The 18,106-nt window shown below is 42.6% G+C and overlaps 1 pseudogene; it reads right to left on the bottom strand.

The window, feature by feature from the left end:
* Positions 1-2,191: 2,191 nt before the first annotated feature.
* LOC118758011 (high mobility group protein B3-like) overlaps positions 2,192-18,106 on the bottom strand; it is a 116,838-nt pseudogene continuing 100,923 nt past the window's right edge.

The raw sequence follows: 18,106 nt of genomic DNA, 5'->3' as shown, positions 1-18,106 counted from the left end.
GAGGAAATGCATGTGAAAAATCCATATAAACACTAGCAAGATGAATACAGGGTTTACCTGCATAAAAGTTAACAAAAGGAAAACAGAATTAGCATAATTTGGGGATGAATCTTTTCTGGGAAGGTCAGAAAGTAAAGGAAGGAGAACAAGAGGGTGTAGGATTTTGATAGGAGTAGGATGGCAATGCTGCACCATGACATCAGAACTGCAGAGGAAGCCTGGTAAGCTGAAGAGGCCGAGCTGGTAGCTACAGAACACATGGCTGTCTTCAAGCCAGTTGGCTTACAGATGGAGCTGCTATAGTTGCCTTATTATCAGAACACATGATAGTTGTCCTATTGGTATTGGTTTATTCCACTGAACATAGTTATCTCTAGTTGGGACCATTTTGTTGCAAATGGTAGAATTTCATTCTTTTTAATGGCTGACTAGTACTCCATAGAGTACATGCACCAGTTTCTTTATTCACCCCTCTTTGGATGGGCATCTGGATTGTTACAATGTCTTTGCTATTGTAGATTGTGCTGCTGTAAATATAAGATTACAGCTCACTTTCTCATATGCTGTTCATAAGGTGTTTCCAGCCAAACAATGGAGGTGAAGCCATTACCCATAAAATTGTATAGAAGCTCCTAATAGGGATGGAAATTAACACAGTGGAGTTGCAATAACCATCCTCAACACAAAGAATGGTAGAGGTGAGGTGTCTGGCAAGGGCAGAGGGAGGAAATGTGGAGGCTTCAATGGCGGTAGGAGGTAACCTCAGAGAGATGGCCCAGGAAGACAGATTTAATTAATCAAAGTGAAATTAATACTACTTCTCCAGGAATGAGTCAAGGTTTGGAAGAAGAGGTTGGAGCTTCACAATATTTTGCAGCAAGAGGAAATAATTTAATGGACTGTGATGAGCATGTCAAGAGACGTTCCAGGCAAGCGTTTATGAGGTGAATCTCTCAGGAGCGAGGTGCTCCATCCGGTGCAAGTGCGCCCGGTGGAAATGTCATAACCTAAACATTGCTGAACCCTCAGCGCACCAGAACCTTTACGTTGTACGCCTAGTTAGAGCTCACAGAGTTCATTTACACACTTTTCAATATTTCAGAAAGTCACATGCCCCTGACCCCACAGTCTTGTCAACATCCCTCTTCCCCATTTTTCAGCCACATTGGAACTTTCCACAAATCTGCCCACACAGCAGTGCTTTCCCTGCACTGGCCTTGCGACTGTTATTTCCTTTTGTTTGATCTCTAGGGCAAATTAAAAGCCCATTTCTTTATAAAAATTCTCCTAATCCATGTAAGTTGGATGTTTTTCCTTCTTGTTGTGGTACCTATTAGCATTCTATACTTAGTGTGACATTCAGCTCATTTCATCATATATTGGGATCATCTTTTCTTAGCTGTCCCCATGTCCAATTTCCAGATTATGTGATTTCGTTAAGACATTAATGAAATGTAATTTCATTGTCTGTACCTAGCACAACTCTTGCACAGAGAATGTGAAACTTAAAGACTTAATGCATGAAGCAGAATAAATAATCTGATTCATTAATGAGATTGAATTGAGGCTGTTAAAAATGACTTCTGTTCTTTTCAGTGAGGGAACAGTCTTACCAAAAAAGAGCGATGGAAGTTTCTTGCAGTATGGGCTTTTCTGGAGGCTGGACTAGAGTTGTGGTATGGTGGACTGGCTGCTGGGATTGCGACTATGTTACCAAGAGGTTACATAGTACAGTATCTTGGGATGAAGCCAGAGTTGAGAATGAGGCAGATCATTCGACAAGAGGGTCAGCTGAAGATGCAACAGTCTACTGGTCACTAGGTTGAAGCTAGCTGGATAGGAGATATGGCTGAAACCTTAGCGATATTGGCCTGATGACTTGGGAGCCTGGTTGGTGGAGAATGGTTCAGTGGATGGGATGAGTTCCTGAAGACATCTTTTTTCTTTATCTGGTGAGATTTCAGCGACCCAGTACTTGCCATTGTCTGACTTCAGTTCTGACAAGTTCTACCCAGGCAGTCTGTCTGGTCATCAGCAACTTAGGGTCAGTTTTGCTCAACTATTGCTTTAAATAAGTCTTCAAAGTGCTCTTTAAATGCCAAATATTAATTGTAAGCTACTGCACCTGTACCAGCTGTGTGAGGGCGATAGATTTCTACTTCTCCCAGTTAAGTGGGCAAAGCTCAAGTGATTAATCCTCCAGATGGTGAATGACACTCTGGACTTGCCTGGACTCCGGGATCTGCTTGCCGTGTTGTGTCACTTTGACTTTGGTTTTCTCTTGAGTTCTAGGTCCAGCTTTCATGGTGAAGTATGCTGAGAGGAATTCTGAAACAAAATAGCCTGCCTAAAAAATATCACTGAAAAATATCATAGTTTAAAATGAGTTAGCCTCCCTGAACTTCAGATACCTTGCCTTTAAAATGGGGCAATAGTCCTTAGTGATATGATCTATAAAATCTGGACAGTAATGAGCTGGATAGAAGTGATTCTTCAGGCCATCCTCCATTGCTTTCCCAGGTCACAAGCAGGGAGCTGGATGGGGAAGTGGAGCGGCTGGGACATGAACTGACACGTATATGGGATCATGGTACTTGCAGGGGGAGGATTAGCCAATTGAGCCATTGCACAAGGCCCATACTAACTGATATTTCCTAGGCATTTGCAAGGATGGAACAAGATAGAACAGGGTTCTCTAAGATTACAGTCTACATTCTATCATTCTTACCCATCCAACTAGTCTTGAGCAAACAATGGTTTCCACATTTCTAGTGAGTCTTTGTAGCTAGAAAAAATTTCGAGTAGTGAAATCATGGCTATCTGTCTCATTGCTTTATAAATGTTTCTGTTTCCCAAAAATGGCTGAAAAAATATTGCTTGGCAAAACTGTGCCAAGGATGAAAGGAAACGGACTTAGAAAGCCACTTAGAGTAGCCCATAAAAGGCCACAGGAATGTTAATAGCCTGTTTCAATGGGAGAGCCTCTTGTTCTCTGGCCAGAGTGAGACCAAGGAAGAAAATTGGAAAAATGGAGTCCCTGGGGCACTGGTGACTTTTCATGCTATGCCTGCCCTCTAGTGGTCATGATCCATAGCCACTGACTGGGCTGGAGATGCACTGTGAAAAATGGGCAGGAGCAGATCAGGCGGTAAAGAGGTGTTCAGTGGGGAAATTAGCTGTAGCAGACAAATAGGCCTGCCCATGCTGTTTAACACCCACTGAGTTATTTTGTCTAAGTTCTCATTTGCATAATAGGAAAAATAGCAATTGATTTGAGAATTTCTGTGATGAAATTGAATGAACTGATTTGTATACGTGGCACACAGCAAGAATGTTCAGACTTTTGTCCCCTTTAAACTGCATGCATATCTTGAGGTCGTAGTAATAGCAAGCTACTTGGGTTTGGGAATACATATTAGTCCTCATTCGTGTCACTGCAAGTGGTAACCTGAGAAGTAGCTGTCCCAGACTTGGTCAGTTCCACAATGAGAGGGCTAGGTAAGTCATTGTGTGTAAATCTACTCTCATTGCCCTTCTCAGGTGTTTGCTTGATGCTCTAAGTGGGGACTGTTTCCTTCCCAGTAGGCATTTCATTATTAATATTATTATTGTTATTATTATTATTTTGTTTGAGAGGTAACAGACCTCCCATCCACTGGTTCACTCCTTAAATGCCTAGAATCTGAGAACTCAATCCATGTGGAAGCGAAGGACTCAGGCACCAGTGCCACCAACCTGCTGCTTTCCGGGGTGCACATGAGCAGAAAGCTGGAACTGGGAGCAGAACTGGAACTTGAACTCAGGCACTCTGATATGGGAAAGGGGTGAATCAGGGAGCAGCTCAACTTCTGTGTCCAATCCCACTCCTGCTGATCGTCTGAATGGGACAGCCCATGAGCAAGGGCCCTGCAGCGATGTACCCTCTTGTTATGTGGACACACACAACACAAGTTTTCAAAGGCTGAGACTAGGGCTTGCTCAGGAGTGATACTCTCCACTCTGTTCCAGTCCACGTCCAGCACCAGGTGCCTTGTTGGGCAGGGGCATGTTGTGATAGAAGATACAATTAGCTATTTCCAACACGGGGCGTTCAGTATTCTCAGAATCTTTCAGAGGTTTGAAGGGATGTGTCCTTAGATCTCACAGAGATCACAAGGCTCAGGCAGCTACCCAGTCCAGTGGTGTGCTGTGACTGGTTCACAGGAGCAATTGTGGCTCTTTTTCACTTCATGTTAGGACAAAGATCTGGGCTCCAGTGTGTGGCACAGTGGGTTAAGCTGTGACTTGTGACATTGACATCTCATGTTGGAGTGTTGATTTGAGTCCTGGCTACTCTGACTCTGATCCTGATTCCTACCAATGTACCCGGGAAGGCAGTGGAAGATGGCTTGGTGGTTGGGCCTCTCCCAGCCACATGGGATACCAGGATGAAGTTACTGGCTCTTGATTTTGGCCTTGTTCAGACTTGGTTGTTGTGGCCACTTAAGGGAGTGAACCAGCACATGGAAAATTCTCTCTCCTTCTCTCTGATTTTCAAATAAATTAATTAATTTAAAAAGAAAGAAAAAGAATAAAGATCTGAAGCAAAGATGAGACTAAGCCATTGTAAGTCATGCAGGCATCTGACCAAAACTGTTCTAGACACTGTAGACAAACAAGTGTCTTGCAGGCTCAGGTGAGATTGAAGAGGCTGGCATGCCTGGATAAGAGTGAGCAAGGAGAGATCTGGGGCTGAAGGGATAACAAGACCTCTTGAACATGCTGGCTTTTCCTCTGAGTGCGACAGAAAACAGTGTTTGGATAGAAGAGTGAGTCAACATGTTGACCAGGATTCTCTGGCTTCTGTTTTAAGATGAGGCGCGTGTAGGGGAGAGGTGCTGCTTAGGGTATCAGAGTGCCTGGTTTTGAGTCCTTTCTCCACTTCTAATCCAGCTTCCTGCCAGTGCACACCCTAGGGGCAGCAGTTGATGGCTCAAGTACTTGGGCCTCCACTAACTCCCTGGGAGAACTGGATTGAACTCCAGGAGCTTGGCTTTAGCTTGGAGGAGCCCTGGCTGTTGCAGGCATTTGAGGGAATGGAGCATCATCCTGTGTGTCTGTTTTATTTCTGCCTTTTAAATAATTAACATTTAAAAGGCAGAGGAGGAGGAGGAGGAGAAGGAACAGTTAAAAATTCTTGGAACTTTCCAAGTAAGAGCTATTTGTGGCATGCAAAAGTTTAGCAGTCACGAAGGAGATCAGATCCAGGGTATAATGTGATGATAAACCCAAGGTTTTTCAGACAGGTTTTTTATTTGTTTGTTTGTTTTTGCAGGGTATGAGAGAAAGAGGAGTGTCAAAGATGAATCCTAATTTCTTGTCCTGAGCAACTAGGAGGATCAAGCTGCTGTTGCTAAGATGGGAGATTGTGGGAGGATCCAATTTGGAGGAGAGAGGAGTGGAATTTTGGACAAATTAATTTCGAGATGCTCAATTGACATCCACAAGGGAATGTTTAATATTTCATTATATGAGCTAGAGTTTAGGAAAATAGTTAGACATGAGATTAAAACTATTAAGTCTTCTGCATCCATATGATATTCAAAGCCAATACATTAGATGAGATCACCAAGGAGGTGTAGTGGTCCAAGCACTATGTTCTGAGTGACTCTAATGCTTAGAAGTAGTGATACAAGGAAAAGTAATTGAAAGAGGCTAAGAAGTGACAGGCAGGAAGATAGAGGTTAAGGTTAGCCAAACTGAGGAAAAATGTGTTTCAAAATCAGGAAGATTCAACTATTCTAAATGGTGTTGGTAGGCCAAGGAGGCTGGCTGAGGGTCTAGAATTGATTAAGTTAGCAACAGACAAGTCAATAACTGATACCGAGAAGTCAATTGTAATAGCACTTTATGTCCAAGTTATATACATTTTAAGCTTTCTTTTAAAACATTTCTTCCTGTAATACCAACAGGTGAAGTCCTTAAGCAGACCAAAGAAGAGATCTCACTCATTTTTGTGTCTAAGCATGCTCAATTGATGTTTGTGGAATCAGTGTGTAAATCCATAAAAAAGGAATATTTTAAGTATTGGTTTAGGATGCTCATAGTGAAGTGGCTATGATGTAGGACTGTTGGGCCAGAAAACTGTCTGATCTCAGACAATGTTGCACTTGAATGACCCAGGATGATAACTCATCATACTCTTAATGACACTGTCATTTTTGCATATCATTCATCATCATTGTTCAAAAACTTCATTTTGTTGATTCCTACATTGTAGGTCATATTTAATTCTCCTTTTACTTTCCAACTTCTCATGCACCCAATTATTTTTTTTTGCATTGTATTTCTGATTTGTATACTTTATTTTATTTTAATTTTTGGATTTTATCATACAATTCTGTGTAGTCTAGAATTCCCTTCCCCCAATTTCCACTCCCTGACTGATTTTTCCCATATTGTCATAACAGTACATTTCTTCATAAGGAGCTACGATTCCATCAGTCTGCTATTTAAGTGTACCCTGACATTTCTGGTACAGGCAGTGTCAGATAGTCCATCGTCCCGTTGTCTAGATATGTCCAACACTCTCACTGGGAGTGGATCTTTTGTTTGGATGCAGGGATGCATGTTGCATTGTGTCTTCACATTTGGATATGATAGTCTCCATTACTCCATCACTATACATTCCAATTTGTGTGATGGTTTCCTTATATTAGAACATATGGTATTTGTCTTTTTGGGATTGACTTATTTCACTGAGCATAATGGTGTCTAGTTGGGACCATCCAGTCATGTACCCAGTTAGTATTAACTCTCTGACACCATCTGCCTGTTGTCAGGAGTCTGTCTTCACGCTTGGATGTTAATGACTTCTGTTAGCTTCTTCCTTCTACATATCATGTTTACTAGACTTTGCTGACTTTGTAGAATGCCTGGCTTTCAGTCATTCAGTTGAGTTATTTTTTGAGTGGGATAATGTGTTAGCTGGATGCTACTCTTTGGAGATCCAGTGGGGAGCAAATGAGACATGATAACTATTCTCAGGGAACTTGCAGTCTGATGGAATTTTGTCATAAAGATTAAATAAGCAATTACAATAAAGTTTGATAAAGGCAAGAGGGGGTAGGTGTTCTCTTAGGCTGTTTTTTTTTTTGGGGGGGGGATATTTCCCAGATCCCGCTTTCCCTTCTAATATGTTCCTAGTCATTTCATTTGCTCTTTCGGATTCAATGAATGAGCCTTAAATAGAAATTTCCAAATCTCTCTAACCAACATCTACTGGATTTATCCCCTGTGGGTCAGCATGTCCCAGGCAGAGCCAATAGCTCCCCATGGTGCTACACATCCATATCCTGGTTCTTGTGTTGGGGCCACTATCACCTGTGCACCACTGAGCCACCTGACACCAGAGCTTTAGTTTGGACTTCTGAATGGACCGCACCCTATTTTAGCTACCTTCACTTGTTTTATTATTGTCTTCTAACTCTTTCTTGAACCCCATCAATCACCTGTATGACCATCATCTCAGTTGCTCTACAGTATGACTGGGTCAGCTCCAGGGAGCTCAAGTGATATTCCCAATCTTTACAGCTAAGGAAGCTGACATATAGAAGGGTGAGGAAGTTCCTAACAGGTTGCATAGATGGCAGGTGAACAAGCCGTATGGTAGAGTTGGGTCTGTGACCATTCACTGGGCTGTTAGTGGAAACAAGGACTGTCTCTGGATTTCTACGAGAGCCTCCACCCATGCCCTTCTCCAAGCTTCTCTTCATCCCAGAGTAAAATGTTCTTTCTACTTACTTTTTTTTTTACCTGTAAGATAATTTCAGAAGCACATAGAGCAACTTTTGACATCATTTTTCACTCTTTCTTTTCTTAGTACATTTTAGGATTATCTTGTTTTCTCTACCTATCACATAATCCTAGGTAATACTTTTGTGCGGAAGGACATTTTTAAATAATTGAATACCTTTAAAAGTTAGTATCCTGTTATAATTCCTCCAGCAAGCTTCTCCATGCTGACTATTTTTATGCTTTAATTAGCAAAGAATGGTTACACACATGTTTATGGTATATAGTGGATATTTTGATATTTGTATACATTGAGGCTCAATTAAACCAAGTTATTTGAATATTACTAACTAATACTTACTCTTTTGTGGTGGGAACATCTAAAATGTACTCTGTTACTGCTCCTCAAATATACATTATCATGAATTATAGTCACTATGCTATACGTATTATCTTCAATGTTTATCCCTCTTGGGCAACCAAAGCTTTGCAATTTTTGCTTAATCTCTCCCCGTCTGTAATCCTTGGATCCTGATAGCCATTATTCCATTTTCTGCTTCTCTAGGTTTAATTCTTTTTTTTTTTTTTTAGATTTCATATGAAAGTGAGGTAATGAGAGATATTTATCTCTATGTGTCTAGATTATGTTTTTAGCATGTCTTCCAAGTTCATCTATGCTGTCACAGATGACAAGTTTTCCTTCTTTCTGAAGGCAGAATAGCATTCCATTATGTATTCCATGTCTTCTTCATGCAATCATGTTGATAGGCATCTAAGCTGATTCCATTCATTTCTAGCTACTTTCTTTATTCCCACAAGCATGCTTTATCTTTACCTCTGGATCTTGGTGAGAAGGCTTCCTCTATGGGACTGACACACCTCTGTCACTTCTCCCACCTTCCTCCTCCACCCCTCCCCCAGGATTGTCCTCTGTCACCAGTTGTTTCAGTTGGGATGTCCGTTCCTTTGGGAAGGTCTCGTTGAGTTACCAAGTCTGGGTGACGTGTGTGGTTAGGTGGAATGTTGTCTCCCTCAAGACAGCTGTACTGTAAGGCTCAGCACCTGTGCGTACATTACCTTACTTGGTGAAAGGGACTTTGCAGCCGTAATCAAATTGAGGAGACTGAGTTCAGGAGATGGACTGGAATTAGTTGGATGGACCCGATATGCATAAGAGACTCAGTAAGAAGGAAGTCTCTGAAAGCTGAAAACGCCAGGGAGTCATGTTCTCATGCAGAGCCTCCCAGAAGCACAGCCCCAGACACCTGGATTCTCTGGGGAAGAACCATTTGTGAGCTCTATATTCCAGTGCTGTAGAACATGTTCATGTGGTCTTAAGCCACCAAATTTGTGATGCTTTGTTGCAGTAACAACAAGAAACTTGAGCAGAAGGCTCCCTGTGCTTCCAGCCACCCCTCTCCCTTCTATGTGCAGTCTATTGAATAGCTTTCTTGTTCATTTCCGCTTGTTCCACGCTTACTTGTTCATCAGCCCATAAGATTTGTAAGAGCACGTGCTAAGTCCATCTTACATCTATTTTTTTTAAGATTATTTATCTATTTATAATTTAAAGTGTGTGTGTGTGTATAGAGAGAGACTAACTTTCTGCCTGCTGGTTTCCTCCCCAAATGCCTTCAACAACCAAGGCTGGACCAGGATGAACTCAAGACCCAGGAACTCCTGGATCCCCTATGTGGGTAGCAGGGACCCAGGCATTGTCATGATCATCTCTTGTTTCCCAGGGTGCACGTTAGCAGGAAGCTGGTTCAAAGTCTGAGTGTCTGAGATTCTAACTAGGCACTCCAACATGGGATACAGGCGGCCCAAACCACAGTTTAACCTGCTGCACCAGGACACCTGTCCCTCAGCTTATGATCCCAGGAGCCAATTCTGCTTTTAGAAGTACCTGGTACAAAATTACTCTTTGCTGGACCCATGCTTTCTGAGAGTGCAAGTGCTGTAATTGATGTCCTGCACTTTGCAAAGAATACCTTATGAAAACGGTTAGAATAATATTCTTTTGTGTGTTTGCCTCAACCTTAGGTGTAGAAAATTATTTCCCACAATTCATGGAAAAATAGAATTGGAACTTTATTTTAGAGCAAAAAGTTTGGGATTCGTTAATTTTTTTTTTTCATGAACATGTGCTTTCGTGAATTTTTTGAAGACCTCTTGTATTTGTTACTGTATTTTTCCTCAGTGGGGTAATGATTAGTTTGGGTTAGGTTTGCTTGGGCTTGGACCATTGAAAACGGCTTCCGAGAGAGTACCTTCTTGTCTGTGTGCTCCTGGAGGAACAAGCTCTCTTCTTATAAAAAGCAGAGTGAAGACCTTTCTCGCCTCCTAACCTTTTCTCTGGGAGCCCCTATGCTAGTATGCTCTATGAATGCCAGGAAATAGAAGAATCATTTTGGATGCCTCTTAAAATTAGCCAATCCTGTATCTTAGCCTGGGCCCACAGTCTCAGTAGTTCCAGGGGAGGAGCAAGCTCTCCATTGAGTCCTATACAGCTCCCAGGGTCTCAACTCTAGGGTGACACGCAGTGCAGCTCCCTCTTTCACCACTGGGTGTCAGGCTTTATGCTTTCGCAGCGGCGTCCTGCCGAGAAATCCTGGTAGGACCACCCACTCCCACACCAGGGAAAATTCAGTACCTTGGGGCCAAGTGCTGGGTTGGGTAGTTTTCAGTGCATTATCCCACTGGATCTCACAAACCCACAGCAAGTTAGGAACTGTTATCCCCAGTGTGCAGAAAGGAAACCGAGGCTCAGTGGGTAATGCTGTATTTCCCTGGGATGGCTTACTCTGATTTGGTTGGACAATCAACTGCTCGATGGAGGAAGAGTTGAGTAAATATTTAAGTGTTTGTTTAATACATTAACAAAGAACTTGAGCCCCAGAAGAGCAGAAGCAGGTGAAGTGTTTAGATTCCCTTCAAAGTGAATTTATTATAAGAATTTATCCTTATAGATTTCACAAACGAGTAGGAGAAGCAAGAAAGGGTAAAGGTGGTATGTTTAAAGTGTTGTAAATGGTCTTTGGAGATGAGTGAGAAGGCTGTAAGGTTGGACTTACTGAAAGGGCCGTCACGCTCAGGAGAGGTGTGGCCACCTGGACAAGGTGGTCCTGTGAGACCTTGCAGACGGCAATTTTAGTCTGTTTCTCTCAGACTTTTGTTTTAATCCCGTTTTCTACCAACTTTTCTGCAGTTTTTCATATGGATGGTGTGTACACTTAGAAGAAAAGAAGCCAGGGCAAGACTGAAGAGACAGGACGTTTGGCTTGTTGGCCTATTTCAATGCAGACATACAAGTGGTGTGACTTCCCTTATCTGTATTCCACGTAAGAGGCTTTTTGGAGAAACTATTCCTGCTGTGTTAAAAAACAGCTATTACTCACGTGGGGTTATGCCATGTATTTTGAGGATTTCCACCTGCATTAGCAATATAGATAGGTTAAACAAAACACTGGCTTTATTCTTTACATGCTCCAGTGCAGGAAAAAAAAGTTTACATGTTTCAGGAAAGAAAATACCAAAGCAACCTCCTCAGAAATGGGAAAGCTGTTTAAGAAAGACCCAGGGTAGCAGTGCTATGCCGTAGCATGATAAGCCTCCACCTGTGCCGTCAACGTCCCGTAGGGGCACCAGTTCAAGTCCTGGCTGCTCCACTTGTGATCCAGCTCTCTGCTAACGTGCCTGGTTAAAGCAGCAGGGGCTGGCCCAAGTCCTGCGGCCTCTGCACCTATGTGGAGGACCCAGGGGAAGCTTAATGACGAGTATAATGTAAGACTGGAAACCCAACTACGGCTGGGAATTAGAACCATATTTTCATCACCAGGGTTCAATAACTGAAAGAAACAATCTTTCTCCTCTTTGGAAACTGACTTTCTCTGGAGTTTTTGAAAGCCTAAGTGTTTCTGTTACGTGGTCTTTAGGTGAGGCCATGGCAAGGTTCCACTGAGTCCCTGAAAAGTCTCACAGTCTGTTTCTTCCTTAGAGGATACCCCCCTCCCCTGTGTCCTGAGGTGCAAGTCCTCGGTGAGTTTAATAAGACTCTGACCACTCGGCCTAACCTTCCTGTTGCACAGGTGAGAAACTGTGAAGTCGAGATGAGAAGTCAGGTTTCTCAACGTGTGCTGGTTTGCACAAGCATGTGGTCATGCCGTTTTTCCTAGCGTCAGTCGAGTGCCTTCATGGAAGTTTGTGGCTGCTTTGGCAGGGCTTAGGGCAAGTCAGCCCCGTGTTTGATAATTATTCTTAACTGCCTGTTGGTTTTTGTGAATTGGTTTTCTCTTTGAATGAATTCATCGTCAGCATATAGGAAGCTGCTCTTTTTGTATGTTAGTTTGTAAAAGGCGAAAGATTTATACGATCTGAAGAGAAACTAGAGTATTGTATGTTGTTTTGTAACCTTGTGGTCAGTTTATTGATTCTAACAGCTTTTTGGTTGAATGTGTAGGTTTTTCAGCATCATGCTGTCTGCAAACATGAATGTTTTAAGTTCCTCTTTTCCAATTTTGATGCCCTTTCTTTTTTCTAATGGCTCTTGCGATAACTTCCAGTACTATGCTGAATAAGGGTGGTGAAACTGGACATCCTTGTCTTGTTCCAGATCTGAGGGGAAGTGATATTGGCTGCTAGATTGTCATATGTAGCTATTACAATACTGAAGAATGTTTGTATCTAGTCTGTGGAGGGTATTGATCATGAAGGAGTGTCGAATTTTACCAAATGCTTTTCCTGCATCTATTGTTTGTTTTGTTATTCTCTTGATGTGGTTTATGATGTGTATTAACTTGTCACTGTGAAGCCACCCGTGCATCTTGGTGACAGATCTTACTTGATTTTGAGGCATGATCTTCTTGCTATGGTTTTGGATCTGATTTGCTAATACTTTGTTGGGAACCTTTGCACTTGTGTTCATGTAAGAGATAGATCTGTAGTTTCCTTTTCCTGTTGTGTCTGTGGTTTGGATTGCAAGGTGATGCTGGTCCCATAGAATCTGGCAGAGTTCCATCCTCTTCAGTATTTTGGAATACTTTGAAGAGCACTGGAGTTACCTTCTCTTTGAATGTTGTGTACAATTCAGTAGGTCCTGGACTTTTTCCTGATGGAAGATTTTTGATTACTGCTTCAATCTCATTGCTATTATGGGTCTTTTTAGATAGTCTTTCTGCTTTAATCTTGGTGGGTTGTATGAATCTGAAAAATTATCTATTTCTTCACAATTTTCCAGTTTATTAAGAGAGGTCTTCATAGTAGTTTTTTTTTCTGATCCTTTGTGTTTCAGTAGTGTTGGTTGTAATGCCTCCTTTTTCATTTCTCATTTTATGTCTTTGAGTGTCTTTTTCTTTGCTCGTCTGGCTAGAGATTTTTTCTGTTGTGTTTATCATCTCAAAAAACCTGCTTTTTTGGCTGTCCTTTTGTATTGGTTATTTTTTCACATTCAATTTTATTTATTTTTATCCTGATCCTTATTATTTCTGTAGTATTTAGCTCTAGAGCTACTGCGATGTCATTTTTTCTCTGCCCAACTCCCATCCTCGTCCTAATGGGGAAATGCGTTCCATTGAAGGCAGGGGCCCACAACAGTGCCTTGCATTGTCAGAGTAACTCAGTGACTATTTGTTTTTGAAAATTGGTGAAGTTGCCAATTCAAACTGTGATAGGATTGAGGGGTTGCCTTGGCAGGTCGGAGGGATGCAGGCACTCATCCAGGATGTAGGGAATCACAAACCACAGCCCTGACATGTAAATACTTTGGGGTGCTTGTCCCCAGCTCCATGTGTTAACCAGTGCAGGCCACTGGGTCTCGTAGGCTAGCCAGCACCCTTCTCTCCCAGGGTCAGAAGCCCTTCAGAAAGAACCAGAAACAGCTTATTCAGTTGTTGCTGCAGAAGCTTTGATTACCAATAGCTGTTAACAAAAGTTTTCCAAAGACCCTTGTTGTTAAATCTCCATTGACTTTTCCTCCACATCCTTTCCCGAGACTTTTGGAAAAGGGAAGAAAATTTTAAATACACATGGATGGGATAAAGAGAAAAGAGGCCGCGTTTCAGGTATTTTGCAAGTAAGGTGGATGTTCTACATGTAAGTAAATAGCACTAATAGTTTCCAGTCTGAAAATGCTGAGTACAAGGACAATTAATCACATAGGAATCTCACCACTTGAACTCAGAAAGTGATATTTATTCACTTAATGGATTTTTAAACTCAACAAATTTGCCTTTGAAAAAACAGCTATGCCGACTCTCTTATGAGTGTCTTCCCCCCACTCCCGCCTCCCCCCGTACTTTAGTTTTCCCCCATAAGCTCAAAGTTTCTCTGTGATTAGGCAGGCTGCTTGGTACAGATCTTCGGATGAATGTAGAGAATTCTTAAATGTCCTTCTCTCCCCAGACTGTTATTCTGCATTTTTTTCATAAGCAAGCTAGACTGGGGTTTTATCTGTAATAACGTGTTAAGCTAAAGCAGCTTCACTGAGCGTTCAGATTTTGATTTACAGTAGCGGGAACACCAAAGGTCACCAGGTCACTGAGGGACAAAGAACACAGAAAATGCTAGAAGCAGCTCCTGCCTGGTTACCCTGCCTGCTGTCATGTGTAAATTACAGGATGTGTGTAACTTGGGATTGTTTCCAGGATGATACGTGGTGTGACCCTCACAAGGTCACTTGTGCCAAAGTCCTACTGGGTTGCCCCTGTAGCTTTCTAACAATGTTTTCTTGCCAGGAGATGACAAGATCTCAGTGTTACCTCTGGGGAACGCACAAGGACGTTGGATGATTGAAGCAAAAGCTTTGGAGGGTAATTGGCTGGATAGATGTGCTGGCAGCATAGTTTGCAGGATGGGGAAATCAACTGTTGTTATTATTATTATTATTATTTTGATTTATGTAGGTTTGATTGGATTTGAGGGAAACCCCATGACAGATGGCTTTCTACAGTAATTTGTTGACATATTGACAACGCTGTTGGAAATATGCATAGTCACAGCCATAGGGAGATTGAAGGAGATATTTAAATCTTGACCCTGGACAGTCTGAGTGTCCTGGAAGGAAGAAATGTAATACCTGAATGTGTTTTTGTTTGTAGGATTTTATATCTGAATATTACTTCATAGACATTTAAGCAATCCAAGCATAATTAAGGCTTTCTATTTCTGTAGGAGATTTCCTCATCAGGAGATACAATCACTTTGCTTGCTGTGTTCATGCACTGTCATAATATTGGCACCTATCCGGCTCTTCCCCCATCCTTCACTTCACTCCCCTTTCCCACCATGAGCCGCCCTAGTCTGAACTGTGTGTTACCGTCAGCGAGGAAGTGAAGGGAGCCGCCCCTTGACTGGCAGACAGTCAAGAGGCTTGAGTCCTAGCTGGTTCCTCTTTGTTCGAATCCAGCTTTCTGCTGACACAGACCCTGGGAGGTAGCAAGTGATGGATGGAGTAATTGGCGCTGCGAGACCTGGATTGAATTCCCAGCTCCCAGGCTCTGACTCCGCCCAGCCCTGGTCGCTAGGAACACTTGGAGAGTGACACAGCAGACAGGAGCACTGTCTGTGTCCTCAATAAGTAAGCAAGCAATAATAAAATAAAATAAAAAATAAATAAAAACAAGGAAAGGAAGTGGGAGAGAAACATTTTTATGTATGTAACAGGCACTGGACTGATGCTAGGAAAAATGGCATGACCGCATGCTTGTGCAAACCAGCACAAGTTGAGAAACCTGTCTTCTCATCTCGACTTCACAGTTTCTCACCTGTGCAATAGGAAGGTTAGGCCGAATGGTCAGAGTCTCTTGAAATTCACCGAGGACTCGCACCTGGAGGGCAGAAGCCTTAAGGGCGTAGCACGCAGCAACTCCTCTTTTTCTCCGCAGAGAGCCAAAATAGTCATTCCTGACTGCTAGGAAGAACATTCCACAGGTAAACACTTTGTGCCTACTGGGAATATAGCTTCCAAAGGGCAAAGGATCAAGAAAGAGGAGAAAGAGCCAGAAAAAAAAAAAAGGAAAAATAATTTATAATAAAAAAGTTAGAGAAAGTTAATACTCCTGCGGGATTGTGGTCTTCCTGAGTTTTGCTTGTTGAATATTGTGCTTGGTGGTGAGTTAAGCCTGTGATTAGAGTGGATTAAATTTGTCTTTACAAACATTAATTAAAAAATAAGAGAGGGAAGATGGAAGATTGGGAGAGGGGTGAGGAAGGTTATCATCTTAGAACTGTACCTATGAAATACGTGTAATCTATTGTGTATATTGATAAAAAATACATGCTGGTGAGGATAGGCAAAAAGATGAAGGAAGACAAATACTTTTTTTGAAAGAAGACAATATTTACATATAATACAAATGAAAGTGCTCAATGTTGTCTCTGAATTGTTTGGTGATTCGAAGTACTTCTGAAATGAGAGTGCCTGCATGGCCAAATTGACCTGCATACCTGAAGGTTAATAAACTGTTTACACTGGTAGTTGAGTTTTAATGGGAAACTTTCTAAGGTGTACATTTCTGTCTTAGGAGACAAAACAGACTAAGTGAAATATAACTGCTAACTGGGCCGGCTGTCCTGGGAAGATAAGTGTCAGTCACTGCTCATTTCATGTTCAGTTCTTCATCGGGTTCCCTGTTGATTTTTCTTACAGACCTAGAGGTAGATACTGCTTGTGTTGCACTGTGAGTTGGAGTCTAGACAAAACTGTGGTCCTAATATGTGTGGGGGTCTTTTTGTTGTTGCTGCTACTGCTCTGAAAAGTTTTGCATATTCACTTGTATCACAGTAATCACCTCCATCTCATGCAGGTGATCTGAGACTACACTAGCTAAGTGAAGTCCCGAGGATTTTAACAGTTGCCATTGGAACAGGCCTGACCTCGTTAAGGTAATCTTCCTAATCATTGGCATCAGGCTGTTTTATTTGCAAGCACTCCTCAATAACACTGTTAATCGCATCCTGTGCACTGGTGGCTTGGCAGGGTGGACAGCCCTTCTGTCTTACTGTCACTCACAGTAACTATTTTTTTTAACTTTTTTAAAGCTTTATTTATATTATTCTTTCTATTTTTTAAAATTTTTTGATGATCTTTACATACTTGATTAGGGCGCAAAGGGTCCAGGGTTTGAAGAAAGTGGGTAAGAACATTGTTTCCACATTCTTTTTTTTCCTTGCTGTGTTTGGGGGATTGGGGCAGGTAAAGGGAGAAGCCACACCCAGCTTCCCAGCCATCACAGGGTCCCGACGTGGGGCGTGCTCCAAGGCACAGGCCTGTATTGCTGCCGATCTTGCCACTCCAAGCACAATGAAATCTCTCCAGACTCCACTGGCTGACATAGTCCACCTTAGAATCTCCAGATATTCACTGCCAACACTTAGCTGAGGTATTGATCAATCTGTTCTGTCTTCTGTCCTGTTGTGGTACCAGGTGTTCTCTGCAGGTTCTAATGTACCATCGTATCCTCCATGTGCACCTGGAGATGCTGTCCACTGCTTTGTCTGAGCCACTAAAGAGACTCAGCTTTGACACATGCACTCCATGGTTGGACCCTGGACCCTGTAATTTTCTCCGTGGTTGGAGTTCTGAGTGCAGCAGTTCAGTTGGGGGATTCCCAAAGAAATCTGAGGTGATCCCAGACCTGATTCTTGTATGTGCTTGCCAATACAGGGTCTGGCACAGTCTGTTGCCCCAATCAGCTGGTGGTAACAATTGCTGGGTCATTTCTGTCTCCAGCCCTGTCCTCTATGCAAACCAATGGGTATTGAAGCCCAGCCCAGTACCACCCACCATACACTTGGCCATGTAAACCAGTGAGAGCTGCAGCCTAGTTGGGGCAACCTGCAATAACCTCCACCAGGCCTGCCCCCACCCTGGTTCACATGCTTGCCAGTGTGTACAGCAGACTGGTCCAGTTTATCCCACATCTCATTTAGCTTTCATGCATGTCGGTGGTAATTGAAGTTTAGTCCAACTGAACCAGTCCCACCATCCAGCCCAAACACATGCCAGTGAGCGCCACTTTCTGCCTCACCATACCTGCTCTAGTCTTGGTTCTCATGCTCACCAGTCGGAGTGGTCACCCAAAAAGGAGGTGCCCACTATTTCCCTCATGGGCCCATTCCCAATTCCAGATCTTGCATTCTTCAGGTGGTTCTGCAGTTTGGCTTGACAGAATTAGCTCCCAGTGCCAGCATCTGCCAGCTGATGCTGCGGCAAAGCCCAACCAACCCCCACCCATTCTGGCTTGTGCACACATCAGTAGGAATAGTCAGCCCAGCCTTGCTTTCCTCTGGTCCAGCTCACAAGAGGCCAAGAGGTATTGTAGCCCTGCCTGGCATT

The sequence above is a fragment of the Ochotona princeps genome, chromosome 12 (genome assembly GCF_030435755.1).
Source record: "Ochotona princeps isolate mOchPri1 chromosome 12, mOchPri1.hap1, whole genome shotgun sequence".
NCBI lineage: Eukaryota > Metazoa > Chordata > Mammalia > Lagomorpha > Ochotonidae > Ochotona > Ochotona princeps.
Note: the sequence above shows the minus strand (reverse complement) of the source record. Positions and strands in the feature narration are given on the sequence as shown.